Source organism: Gossypium arboreum, chromosome 13, assembly GCF_025698485.1.
Source record: "Gossypium arboreum isolate Shixiya-1 chromosome 13, ASM2569848v2, whole genome shotgun sequence".
NCBI lineage: Eukaryota > Viridiplantae > Streptophyta > Magnoliopsida > Malvales > Malvaceae > Gossypium > Gossypium arboreum.
This window is the reverse complement of record NC_069082.1, coordinates 66,083,817-66,096,504: the sequence shown is the minus strand read 5'-3', so window position 1 is coordinate 66,096,504 and position 12,688 is coordinate 66,083,817.

Genomic DNA, 12,688 nt, shown 5'->3' with positions numbered 1-12,688 from the left:
ATTATATGAACCTCTATGTTTGCCTCGCAGTCAAGTATAATAAAATCAGTCAGAAAAACAAATTTATCCACACAAACTAAGATTTCTTTAATTTTCCCTTCAGGTTGAGCCAAGGATCGATCAACTAGTTTCAATGTCACTGTAGTAGATTTCATGTGACCAATTCCCAACTTTCTAAAAGTAGATAGTAGCATTAGGTTGATGCTCACTCCCAAGTCACATAAAGTCTTGCCCAAATAATGGTTGCCAATTGAACATAGGATAGTAAAGCTCCTAGGATCATTCATTTTGGGGGGCAATTGATTTGTCAAAACAACACTAGAGCCTTCTATGAGTGCAATAGTCTCCATATCATTGAACTTCTTCTTCTTGAACAAGAGTTCCTTAATAAATTTCCCATAACTCAAAATTTGCACAAAAGCATCTACTAAAGGCATATTTACCTGAAGTTGCTTCAGTGTTTTCAGAAACTGTTGATACTGCTTATCCTGCTCATTCTCCCTAAATCGTTATGGAAAAGGTAAAGGAGGAGATATGTGACAGCCCTAAATTGACCCTAGTCGGAAAGTGGTTTCGGGACCATGAAACCGAGTCTTATAAATAATTAAAGGTTATATTCTGTGTTTATGATGTGCGTAAATGCTTGTGTGATAGTTCCATACTTTAATTTGGTCAGTGTATGTGAAATTTATTAGTAGGGACTTATGTGAGACAATTTAGAAATATGCTAGGCAAGTGTTAAAGTGGCCTCTTAATATATGTGGGAAAGTGCTTGTCCTTGCATGTCAAATTAGCCAAATTAAAGCATAGTGGCCGACCATGCTATGGGTGGAAACATGTCACAAACATGTTATGTTAGTGATGTATGTTAGGAAAAATAAAATAAGGGGCATGGTAATAAAATAATGAAAGGGAATATGATGAAAACAAAGAAAAAAAAAGTGTCCATCCTTTTCATTTCTTTTGGCCGAAAGTTCTAAGGAAGAAGGAAGGAGCTCTTGCTTCATGTTCGGCTTGGAAGAGGATTAGGAAGAGGTTCGGCCATACTTGTATCTAGGTTAAGGTAAGTTTGATGTTGTGCCATGAGATTCATGCATGTTTTTAGTTGTTAGCTTGAGTTCTAACTAGCCCATGGTTTAAATCTTTGCTATGTGAGGGAGATGATACTCGGCCATGGGTGTTGTCTTCTTGGTGGATGTTTGATGTTGTGTTGGTGAGGTATGAAGATGATAGAGTGTGTGTGAGAATTTGAAAAGGTAGGTCTTAGCAACTTCATGAAGCAATCGCCATGGTATATCCATAAGTATGATTTATGCTTGTTATGTTACTCATGGTTAAAATGATTCATTATGCTTCATGTAAAAATAAAAATACATGTGAATTCCGATATATGCTTATATTTGGTTAATGATTTATCCTTGTGAAGTATAAATTTGTAACATGATTTGAGTTGGAAGTTATTATAATGTATTTGTGCATTCAGGTATATGATGAAAATATATGAAATGGTTATAATCAACCTTATGATTCGGCTCTTGCACATATATATATATATATATATATGTTTGCACATGATGTATTGGTATGCCATTTATGGGTGGTATTAAGTATATAATTGGCCTCAACATATACATGCATACTCGACCACATGAGAAGATTAGTGTTGCATGTATTCGGTTAGATGCAAGCATATTGATGCCTTTATCTTGGTTTAGACAATCGGCTAAAAGGGAGTGTGGGTTAATATGTTGAGTTGATGCATGATTTCACATGTATGTGACTTTAATGTCTAATGTATATATATGGGCTAAGTACCTTGAGTTCCTCTTTTCGATGCTCAAATGATTAAATCAATTTATTTGTTAAATTAAGCTCAACAGCAAAGGGGAACTAAATCCGATAAAGGGAACGAAAAAGTGGTCAACTAGCCATCGAAATCGTTCGACAACATCCGAGGTAAGTTTTCGAGTAACGAGACTTAGTTACCGATTTGATTAAGTCATGATGTATGAGCATAACAAATATGCGGTGACATGATGATTCTACTTGAATCATATGTTGAGTTAATTAGTCTATACGTACGACGGGTAGCCATATGTGCATAGAGATAGTGTCATAAAGAAAATTAAACCATGCTGTTTGTATGTGGCTAGTGAGCCGAAAATGGGATCGCTTAATACGTGACGTGTGTTTGAACTCCAACTATGAAAATGAAATATAGATGTGTCATGATTTATTGATATGTGTATGAATATTTGGATGATAACCGGGCTAAGTCCCGGCATCTGCGCTAGTGACTAGTTCCGGGCAAGTCCCGAAGGCATTTGTGCGAGTTACTAAATCCGGGCTAAGTCCCGAAGGCATTTGTGCGAGTTACTAAATCCGGGCTAAGTCCCGAAGGCATTTGTGCGAGTTACTCTAACCGGGCTATGTCCCGAAGGCATTTGAGCGAGTAGCTATATCCGGTTAAATTCTGAAGGTATGTGATTTGGGAATGAGCGATCTGCTGTAATAATTTCAATTAATACGCTCGTAAAAACTCAACAACGAGGTATGTGTTGTACATGCATTGGATTAATTGATTCCTCTTAAATAGTATTCGCTCAGTCGATTAAGGAGCTTCCGGTTTTGGTTAAGTTGATCCCTTATGTATAAATATAAGGGTTGGAAATGTGAAGTAGGACTGATTTTTGAGAATATATGTGTATATGAAATTATCCGTTTAGTTATATGAATGCTATACTTTAGTTGAGCCTAATTCCATTGCTCAAAACTTACTAAGCATTAAATGCTTACTCCGTTCTTTGAATCTCTGTTTTATAGACTTTGGTTCGTCAGCTATCGGAATCGGGATTATTGAAGTCGAAGTCTCCCACACTATCAAAGCCCCTTTTGGTACACTTTTGGTTGAACTTTGAAATGGCATGTATAGGACTACCCTTTTTTGTTGTTGGTCATGGACCCTTTGGTTTTGTATAAATTTGGATAGCCATGCGAAAATGGCTTAAATATATTTTGATCATAACATTATAATCGTTTTGTATGTTGTTCGTTGAGAGGTATGGAAATGTTTGGTAACGATTAGCCATTGGAATGGTTAATCATGATCATTTTGGTGCTATGTATGACAACCTCTAGTTGATTCATGGAAAACCATGAAATAGGAAAAGTTTACCTTAAGAACAGATGCTGACAGCAGCAGTGGTGTGGATTTGAAAAATCACTAAAAATAGTAGGAATGGAATTAAATAGTGAATAAATTATGTAATAGAACCTTGATGAATCTATTTTCATATGGAAGAAACGAAATGATCATATGAGTCGTATGTTAAGAGATATTTAAGTTTTTGTGAAACAGAGCCAGAACGGTTTTTGGATTCCCTGTTCCGACTTTGGAAATTCTTTATAAAATAACAAGAGATAATTAGAAGTCATGCCATATATGTATAGATTCCTTTTCGAGTCTAGTTTCTATAGAAACAAACGGCATCAGTATTTAAGCCCTGTACAGGGAGATATTCATGTCGTAATGCGCAAAGGTCAGTGTAGTCGAACCCTGAAACAGGGGAGACTTTGGCTAATAAACTGTACTAATTGGCTCGACCAAAAATTCTAGAAAACAATTTGTAAATTAAAATATGAGTCTAGTTTCAGGAAAATTTTACGGAACTGGTTTTCGAGTTTTGGAACTCGAGATATCATTTTTAAGGTGACAGTGACGCAGTTAGCCAGCTCGTCTGAAATTTAAAATGGATTGTGCAAATAAGTGATTTAAGTCTGCGAACCCTCGTGTGTCGACTCGAAGAACGGTCTCGAGTACGGGGTGTTATAATTTTATTGGTATCAGAGCTACGGTTTAGTCGATTCTAGGACTACCGTACTACGTTTGGGTCTAGCTACACATGCCATTATGTGATTATTTGATAGTGTGGTGATTTCTGACATTTGCAAATGTGCTTATTTATAGTAATGGATCTCGATCCTGACCGAGCGGTAGCTGATGATCTCGAGAGTGTAGCGCTGCTCCCTTTAAAGGGACAGCAGGCGGCGGACTCTCAACCTAATGCTAGTAATCCGAATGATGAAGCTAGACAAGGTTTTTATAGCGTGATGAATGATTGGTTCAACCAATACATTCGAACTAATACGGCTGTTCCACAACCTCCATTCCCGACAAATATCACCCCCGCACCTACAATACCTCCGGCAACTGACCAAATAAGGTCAAATAAAGCCCCAGTTGACAGAATCTGAAAACACGAGGCTACTGAATTTAAAGCTACGGACAGCGATGATGCCGAGCAAGCTGAATTTTGGTTGGACAACACTATCCGGGTACTCGATAAGCTATCTTGCACACCCGATGAGTGCCTAAAGTGTACTATCTCCTTGCTACGTGATTCTGCCTTCTATTGGTGGAATACGTTGACTTCATTGTGCCCGAGAGCAAGTACTTGGGAGTTTTCCAAACCGAGTTTGGAAAAAGTATATCAGTCAGAGATTCATTGACCAGAAACGAAAGGAATTTCTTGAACTCAAACAACGTTCCATGTCAGTTACCGACTATGAACGAAAATTTGTAAGGCTTAGCCGGTACACGCAGGAATGCATTTCTTGAAGTCGTGATGTAAACGTTTGAGGATGGGCTGAATGATGATATAAAGTTGTATGTTGGCATTTTGGAAATCCGAGAATTTGTGGCACTTGTCCAATGGGCTTGCAAAGCCGAGGAGCTCGAGATGGAGAAAAGAAAAGCTGAGGTGGAAGCAAAGGAGTTTCGTAAGAGATCTTCGGGGAAGCCCTTCCCACAGTCATCGAAGAAATTTAGAGATGGCTTAGGCCGATCTAGAGACACTTCGGGCTTATCTAGACGAGATCGCGATCGACCCCTATGAGTGCACTAGTCACTTGATGCGCGATGTTGGAAATGATCGTCGAGACGAGCGAGTGTCGATGTTGTGGTAAATGGCACTTAGGGAGTTGTAGATTCCATGACCGCTCCTGTTACAAGTGCGGGTCAGCTGACCACTTTATTAAAGATTGCCCGAGATTGTCTGAACAAAACGTAAATCAGAGTGGGAAACCTGGCGCTACTACTGCTCGGGGTAGACCATCTAGGAATACGGGAAATGCTAGTGGCGGTCAGAGAGGATCTAGAGATGCTACAACTAGATCTGAGGCTCGTGCTCCTGCTAGAACTTACGCTATCTGGCACTTGCGAGGATGCTTCCTCGCCGGATGTTATCTTGGTACTTTTACTCTCCTTGATACTAATGTGATTGCCTTGATTGACCCCGGTTCTACTCATTCTTATATATGTGAAACCTTAGCATCCAGTAAGACTTTACCTATAGAGTCTACTGAGTTCGTAATTCAGGTGTCAAATCCCTTGGGTCGTTACGTGCTTGTCGACAAAGTGTGTAAGAAATGTCCCCTAGTAATTCAAGGTTCCTGTTTTCTGGCCGATTTGATGCTTTTACCGTTTGACGAATTTGATGTTATCCTCGGCATGGATTGGTTGACCGTACATGATGCAATTGTAAATTGCAAAAGAAAAACCATCGATTTGAGGTGCGTAAATAACGAGATAATCCGAGTCGAGTCTACTGACTTGAATAGGTTGCCAGCTGTAATATCGTCGATGCTGGCTCAGAAATGTGTAAGAAAGGGGTGTGAAGCATACCTTGCGTATGTACTTGATGACAAAGAGTTAGAAAAGAAGCCTGAATCTGTGCCAGTGGTTTGTGAATACCCGGATGTTTTTCCCGAAGAATTACCAGGTTTACCACCTGTTCGGGAAGTAGAGTTTGGTATTGAGCTTGTACCTGGGACTACGCCGATTTCGATAGCTCCGTATCGTATGGCACCAACTGAGTTAAAAGAGTTGAAAGCTCAGTTGCAAGAATTGATGGATAGAGGTTTCGCTCGACCGAGTTTCTCACCTTGGGGTGCACCAGTATTGTTTTTGAAAAAGAAGGACGAAACCATGAGGTTGTGCATTAACTATCATCAGCTGAATAAAGTAACGATAAAGAATAAATATCCGTTACCGCTTATTGATGATTTGTTTGATCAACTAAAGGGAGCCTCGGTGTTTTCAAAAATAGATTTGAGATCGGGTTATTACCAGTTTCGAGATTCGGATATACCCAAAACTGCTTTCAGAACTAGATACAGCCACTACGAGTTCTTAGTGATGCCGTTTGGGCTCACTAATGCCCCTGCGGTATTTATGGATTTGATGAATCAGATCTTCAGACAGTATTTGGACCGATTCCTAGTTGTGTTTATTGATGACATCTTGGTCTATTCAAGAGATGAGACCGAACATGCTGAGCACCTGAGATTAGTGTTGCAAATTTTACGGGATAAGCGGTTATATGCTAAGTTCATAAGTGTGAGTTCGGTTAAGAGAGTTAGCTTCTTGGGTCATGTGGTATCCGCATCGGTATTCAAGTTGACCGAGCAAAATTTCAGCCATACTTAATCGGAAGCCTCAGAAATATTCGAGGTTCGAGCTTTTTGGGACTTGTCGATTACTACCGACGGTTTGTAAAAGGTTTCTCGATGATAGGCACACCAATGACGGCTACTTCAAAAGATGTTAAGTTGAATGGACGGAAAAATGTCGAAAAGTTTCGATCAACTGAAAACTTATCATTGAAGCTCAATTCTAGTGCGGCCGAATCGTGCAAAGAGTTTGTCATTTATAGTGATGCCTCCCTACTTGGGTTGGGTTGCGTATTGATGCAAGAGGGTCGAGTTGTGGCCTATGCGTCGAGACAATTAAAGCCACATGAGAAAAATTATCCGACCCATGATCTCGAATTAGCTGCCATCGTATTCGCTTTGAAAATATGGCGACATTACTTATTTGGTGAGAAGTGCCATGTATTTTCGGATCACAAAAGTCTCAAATATTTGATGACTCAAAGAGACTTGAATCTGCGACAAAGGCGTTGGCTTGAGTTGTTGAAAGATTATGAACTTGTCATTGACTATCACCCGGGAAAGGCTAATGTGGTTGCGAATGCCTTAAGTCGTAAATCACTATTTGCTTTACGAGCGATGAATGTACACTTGTCTGTTCTATCCGACAATGTGTTAGTGGCGGAATTAAAGGCCAAACCATTGTTGATTCATCAAATTCGTGAAGCTCAGAAAGTCGATGATGAACCGTTGCAAAACGGGTGAATGTGTTTGAATATGGAATCGAGTTTCAAATTGATGATGACGATTGTTTGAGGTTCGAAGTTGGTTGTGTGTTCCAAGAAATTCAGAACTCATTTCGATGATTCTGAACGAAGCTCATTGTAGCCGAATGTCGATTCATTCGGGGAGTACGAAAATGTACAACGATCTAAGACGTCAGTTTTGGTGGCATGGTATGAAACGAGACATTTCGATTTTGTTTGAAGTGTTTAATATGTCGCAAGTAAAGGCGGAACATCAAGTGCCTACGGGTTTACTCCGACCAATCATGATACCGAATGGAAATGGGATCGAGTCACGATGGATTTCAGATTCGGGTTGTCGATGTCGACAAGTAAGAAAGATGCGATTTGGGTTGTTGTGGATAGACTGACTAAGTCGGCTCACTTTATCCCCATACGTACGAATTTTTCATTGGATAAACTTGCTAAATTGTACATTTCTCAGATTGTGAGATTACACGGGGTACCTATCTCTATTGTATCGAATAGAGATCCGAGATTCACCTCGTGATTTTGGAAGAAATTACAAGAAGCTTTGGGTACCAAGCTGCATTGTAGCACTGCTTTTCATCCACAAACCGATGGTCAATCCGAGCGGATATGTTGAGATGATGCATCCTCGAGTTTAGTGGTTCATGGGAACGGTATTTACCTTTGATTGAATTCACTTACAACAATAGTTTTCAATCAAGTATTAAGATGGCACCTTACGAGGCTTTGTACGGCGTAAATGCCGTTACGCCATTGTTTTGGACCGAGCTCGGTGAAAGCAAAATTTTGAGTGGATTTGATCAAAGATCTTTGAGCAGTAAAAATAATTCGTGAAAGTCTGAGGCAGCATCAGATCGTCAGAAGTCGTATGCGGATTTAAAACGAAGAAATATTGAGTATCAGGTGGGAGACAAAGCGTTTCTTAAGGTTTCACCTTGGAAAAAGATACTCAAATTTGGCCGTAAGGGCAAATTGAGTCCGAGATTCATTGGGCCGTATGAAATCTCCAAACGAGTTGGTCCAGTTGCGTATAGATTGATTTTGCCCCCTGAACTTGAAAAGATTAACGACATCTTTCATGTTTCGATGCTTCGACGTTATAGATCTGATCCATCGCACATAATTAATCCATCAGAGGTTGAAATTCAACCTGATATGAGTTATGAAGAAGAACCGATTCGTATCCTGGCTCGTGAAGTGAAAGAGTTACGAAACAAAAGGGTTCCGTTAGTGAAAGTGTTATGGCTCAAACACGGGATCGAAGAAGATACTTGGGAAACCGAGAATGCCATTAAAGAATGATACCCAAACCTATTTACCGGTAAGATTTTCGGGGACGAAAATTTCTTATGTGGGGGAGAGTTGTGACAGCCCTAAATTGACCCTAGTCGGAAAGTGGTTTCGGGACCACGAAACCGAGTCTTATAAATAATTAAAGGTTATATTCTGTGTTTATGATGTGCGTAAATGCTAGTGTGATAGTTCCATACTTTAATTTGGTCAGTGTATGTGAAATTTATTAGTAGGGACTTATGTGAGACAATTTAGAAATATGCTAGGCAAGTGTTAAAGTGGCCTATTAATATATGTGGGAAAGTGCTTGTCCTTGCATGTCAAATTAGCCAAATTAAAGCATAGTGGCCGGCCATGCTATGGGTGGAAACATGTCACAAACATGTTATGTTAGTGATGTATGTTAGGAAAAATAAAATAAGGGCATGGTAATAAAATAATGAAAGGGAATATGATGAAAACAAAGAAAAAAAAAAGTGTCCATCCTTTTTCATTTCTTTTGGCCAAAAGTTCTAAAGAAGAAGGAATGAGCTCTTGCTTCATGTTCGGCTTGGAAGAGGATTAGGAAGAGGTTCGGCCATACTTGTATCTAGGTTAAGGTAAGTTTGATGTTGTGCCATGAGATTCATGCATGTTTTTAGTTGTTAGCTTGAGTTCTAACTAGCCCATGGTTTAAATCTTTGCTATGTGAGGGAGATGATACTCGGCCATGGGTGTTGTCTTCTTGGTGGATGTTTGATGTTGTGTTGGTGAGGTATGAATATGATAGAGTGTGTGTGAGAATTTGAAAAAGGTAGGTCTTAGCAACTTCATGAAGCAATCGGCCATGGTATATCCATAAGTATGATTTATGCTTGTTATGTTACTCATGGTTAAAATGATTCTGCTATGCCTCATGTAAAAATAAAATATACATGTGAATTGGATATATGTTTATATTTGGTTAATGATTTATCCTTGTGAAGTATAAATTTGTAACATGATTTGAGTTGGAAGTTATTATAATGTATTTGTGCATTCGGGTATATGATGAAAATATATGAAATGGTTATAATCAACCTTATGATTCGGCTCTTGCACATATATATATATGTTTGCACATGATGTATTGGTATGCCATTTATGGGTGGTATTAAGTATATAATTGGCCTCAACATATACATGCATACTCGGCCACATGAGAAGATTAGTGTTGCATGTATTCGGTTAGAGGCAAGCATATTGATGCCTTTATCTTGGTTTAGACAATCGGCTAAAAGGGAGTGTGGGTTAATATGTTGAGTTGTTGCATGATTTCACACGTATGTGACTTTAATGTCTAATGTATATATATGGGCTAAGTACCTTGAGTTCCTCTTTTCGATGCTCAAATGATTAAATCAATTTATTTGTTAAATTAAGCTCAAGAGAAAAGGGGAACTAAAATCCGATAAAGGGAAGGAAAAAGTGGTCGAATAGCCATCGAAATCGTTCGACAACATCCGAGGTAAGTTTTCGAGTAACGAGACTTAGTTACCGATTTGATTAAGTCATGATGTATGAGCATAACAAATATGCAGTGACATGATGATTCTACTTGAATCATATGTTGAGTTAATTAGTCTATATGTACGACGGGTAGCCGTATGTGCATAGATATAGTGTCATAAAGCAAATTAAACCATGCTGTTTGTATGTGGCTAGTGAGCCGAAAATGGGATCACTTAATACGTGAGGTGTGTTTGAACTCCAACTATGAAAATGAAATATAGATGTGTCATGATTCATTGATATGTGTATGAATATTTGGATGATAACCGGGCTAAGACCCGAAGGCATCTGCGCTAGTGACTAGTTCCGGGCAAGTACCGAAGGCATTTGTGCGAGTTACTAAATCCGGGCTAAGTCCCGAAGGCATTTGTGCGAGGTACTAAATCCGAGCTAAGTCCCGAAGGCATTTGTGCGAGTTACTAAATACGGGCTAAGTCCCGAAGGCAATTGTGCGAGTTACTCTAACTGGGCTATGTCCCGAAGGCATTTGAGCGAGTAGCTATATCCGGTTAAATTCCGAAGGTACGTGATTTGGGAATGAGCGATCTGCTGTAATAATTTCAATTAATACGCTCGTAAAAACTCAACAACGAGGTATGTGTTGTACATGCATTGGATTAATTGATTCCTCTTAAATAGTATTCGCTCAGTCGATTAAGGAGCTTCCGGTTTTGGTTAAGTTGATCCCTTATGTATGAATATAAGGGTTGGAAATGTGAAGTAGGACTGATTTTTGAGAATATATGTGTATATGAAATTATCCGTTTAGTTATATGAATGCTATACTTTAGTTGAGCCTAATTCCATTGCTCAAAACTTACTAAGCATTAAATGCTTACTCCGTTCTTTGAATCTCTGTTTTATAGACTTTGGTTCGTCAGCTATCGGAATCGGGATTATTGAAGTCGAAGTCTCCCACACTATCAAAGCCCCTTTTGGTACACTTTTGGTTGAACTTTGAAATGGCATGTATAGGACTACCCTTTTTTGTTGTTGGTCATGGACCCTTTGGTTTTGTATAAATTTGGATAGCCATGCGAAAATGGCTTAAATATATTTTGATCATAACATTATAATCGTTTTGTATGTTGTTCGTTGAGAGGTATGGAAATGTTTGGTAATGATTAGCCATTGGAATGGTTAATCATGATCATTTTGGTGCTATGTATGACAACCTCTAGTTGATTCATGGAAAACCATGAAATAGGAAAAGTTTACCTTAAAAACAGATGCTGACAGCAGCAGTGGTGTGGATTTGAAAAATCACTAAAAATAGTAGGAATGGAATTAAATAATGAATAAATTATGTAATCGAACCATGATGAATCTATTTTCATATGGAAGAAACGAAACGATAATATGAGTCGTATGTTAAGAGATATTTAAGTTTTCGTGAAACAGGGCCAGAACGGTGTCTGGATTCCCTGTTCCAACTTTGGAAATTCTTTATAAATTAACCAGAGATAATTAGAAGTCATGCCATATATGTATAGATTCCGTTTCGAGTCTAGTTCTATAGAAACAAACGGGATCAGTATTGAAGCTCTGTACAGGGAGATATCCAAGTCGTAATGCACAAAGGTCAGTGTAGTCGAACCCTGAAACAGGGGAGACTTTGGCTAATAAACTGTACTAATTGGCTTGACCAAAAATTCTAGAAAAAAATTTGTAGATGACCATATGAGTCTATTTTCAGGAAAAATTTACGGAACTTGTTTTTGAGTTTTGGAACTCGAGATATGATTTTTAAGGTGACAGTGATGCAGTTAGCCAGCTCGTCTGGAAATTTAAAATGGACTGTGCAAATAAGTGATTTAAGTCTACGAACCCCTCGTGTCTGACTCCGGCAACGGTCTCGGGTACGGGGTGTTACAAGATACATCTAATTGCGTCGAAATTTTTTATTGTATCCACAATTTTGAGGGTCAAACATTAGGCATATGAGTGACAATTTATTGAACTTTTTTTCTGGTACATTGACAAGCTCTTCAAATTCAACCTTCTCACCAAAGATCTTTGCACTAGTATCATGAAGGCTACAATAGAGTCTGTAGTTGGCTCACCAGATTGTTTACCACTCCTAAGAGTGATAACCTTGCAATGTTCTTTCCCTCTTGGACTGGGATTTTTTGTGTCACTGGTTACTGCCTGGTAGTTGAGTATTCATATTCAAAGCAAGTTGTCCTAATTGTGCCTCCAATCCCCGAATACAAGATGAATTCTCTTGCACAATAGCTTCTGTGAGAGTCATATGCTCCCGCATCAAAGCTTCAAGAGTTGCTAACGGGTCAAAAGGTGACGCTTGCGTATACTATTGCTATCGATGTTCTTGACCATGCTGATTCGACATTAAAGAATGTTGTGGCAGCGTCTGATTCTGGTGCGGATGCATCTCGCCTTGTTGTGGATGTATATAAGGGTACCGATTGTAGTTCTGTTGTTGTTGATTATAATTCCCTTGCCTTGGATTATAACTACCTTGAGTAGATATATTCCCATATCGAAATGGTACAAAATGTTGTCCAGTATTCTGAGTTCCCCAAGACTATTGATTGCTTGCAAAATTATTATAAGAGGTGTCGTAAAAATTGTTGCGGATGTTGTTGACATAAAAGTATCTTCTGCATGTTGTGGACAATCTTCATAGTTGTGGTTGTCCC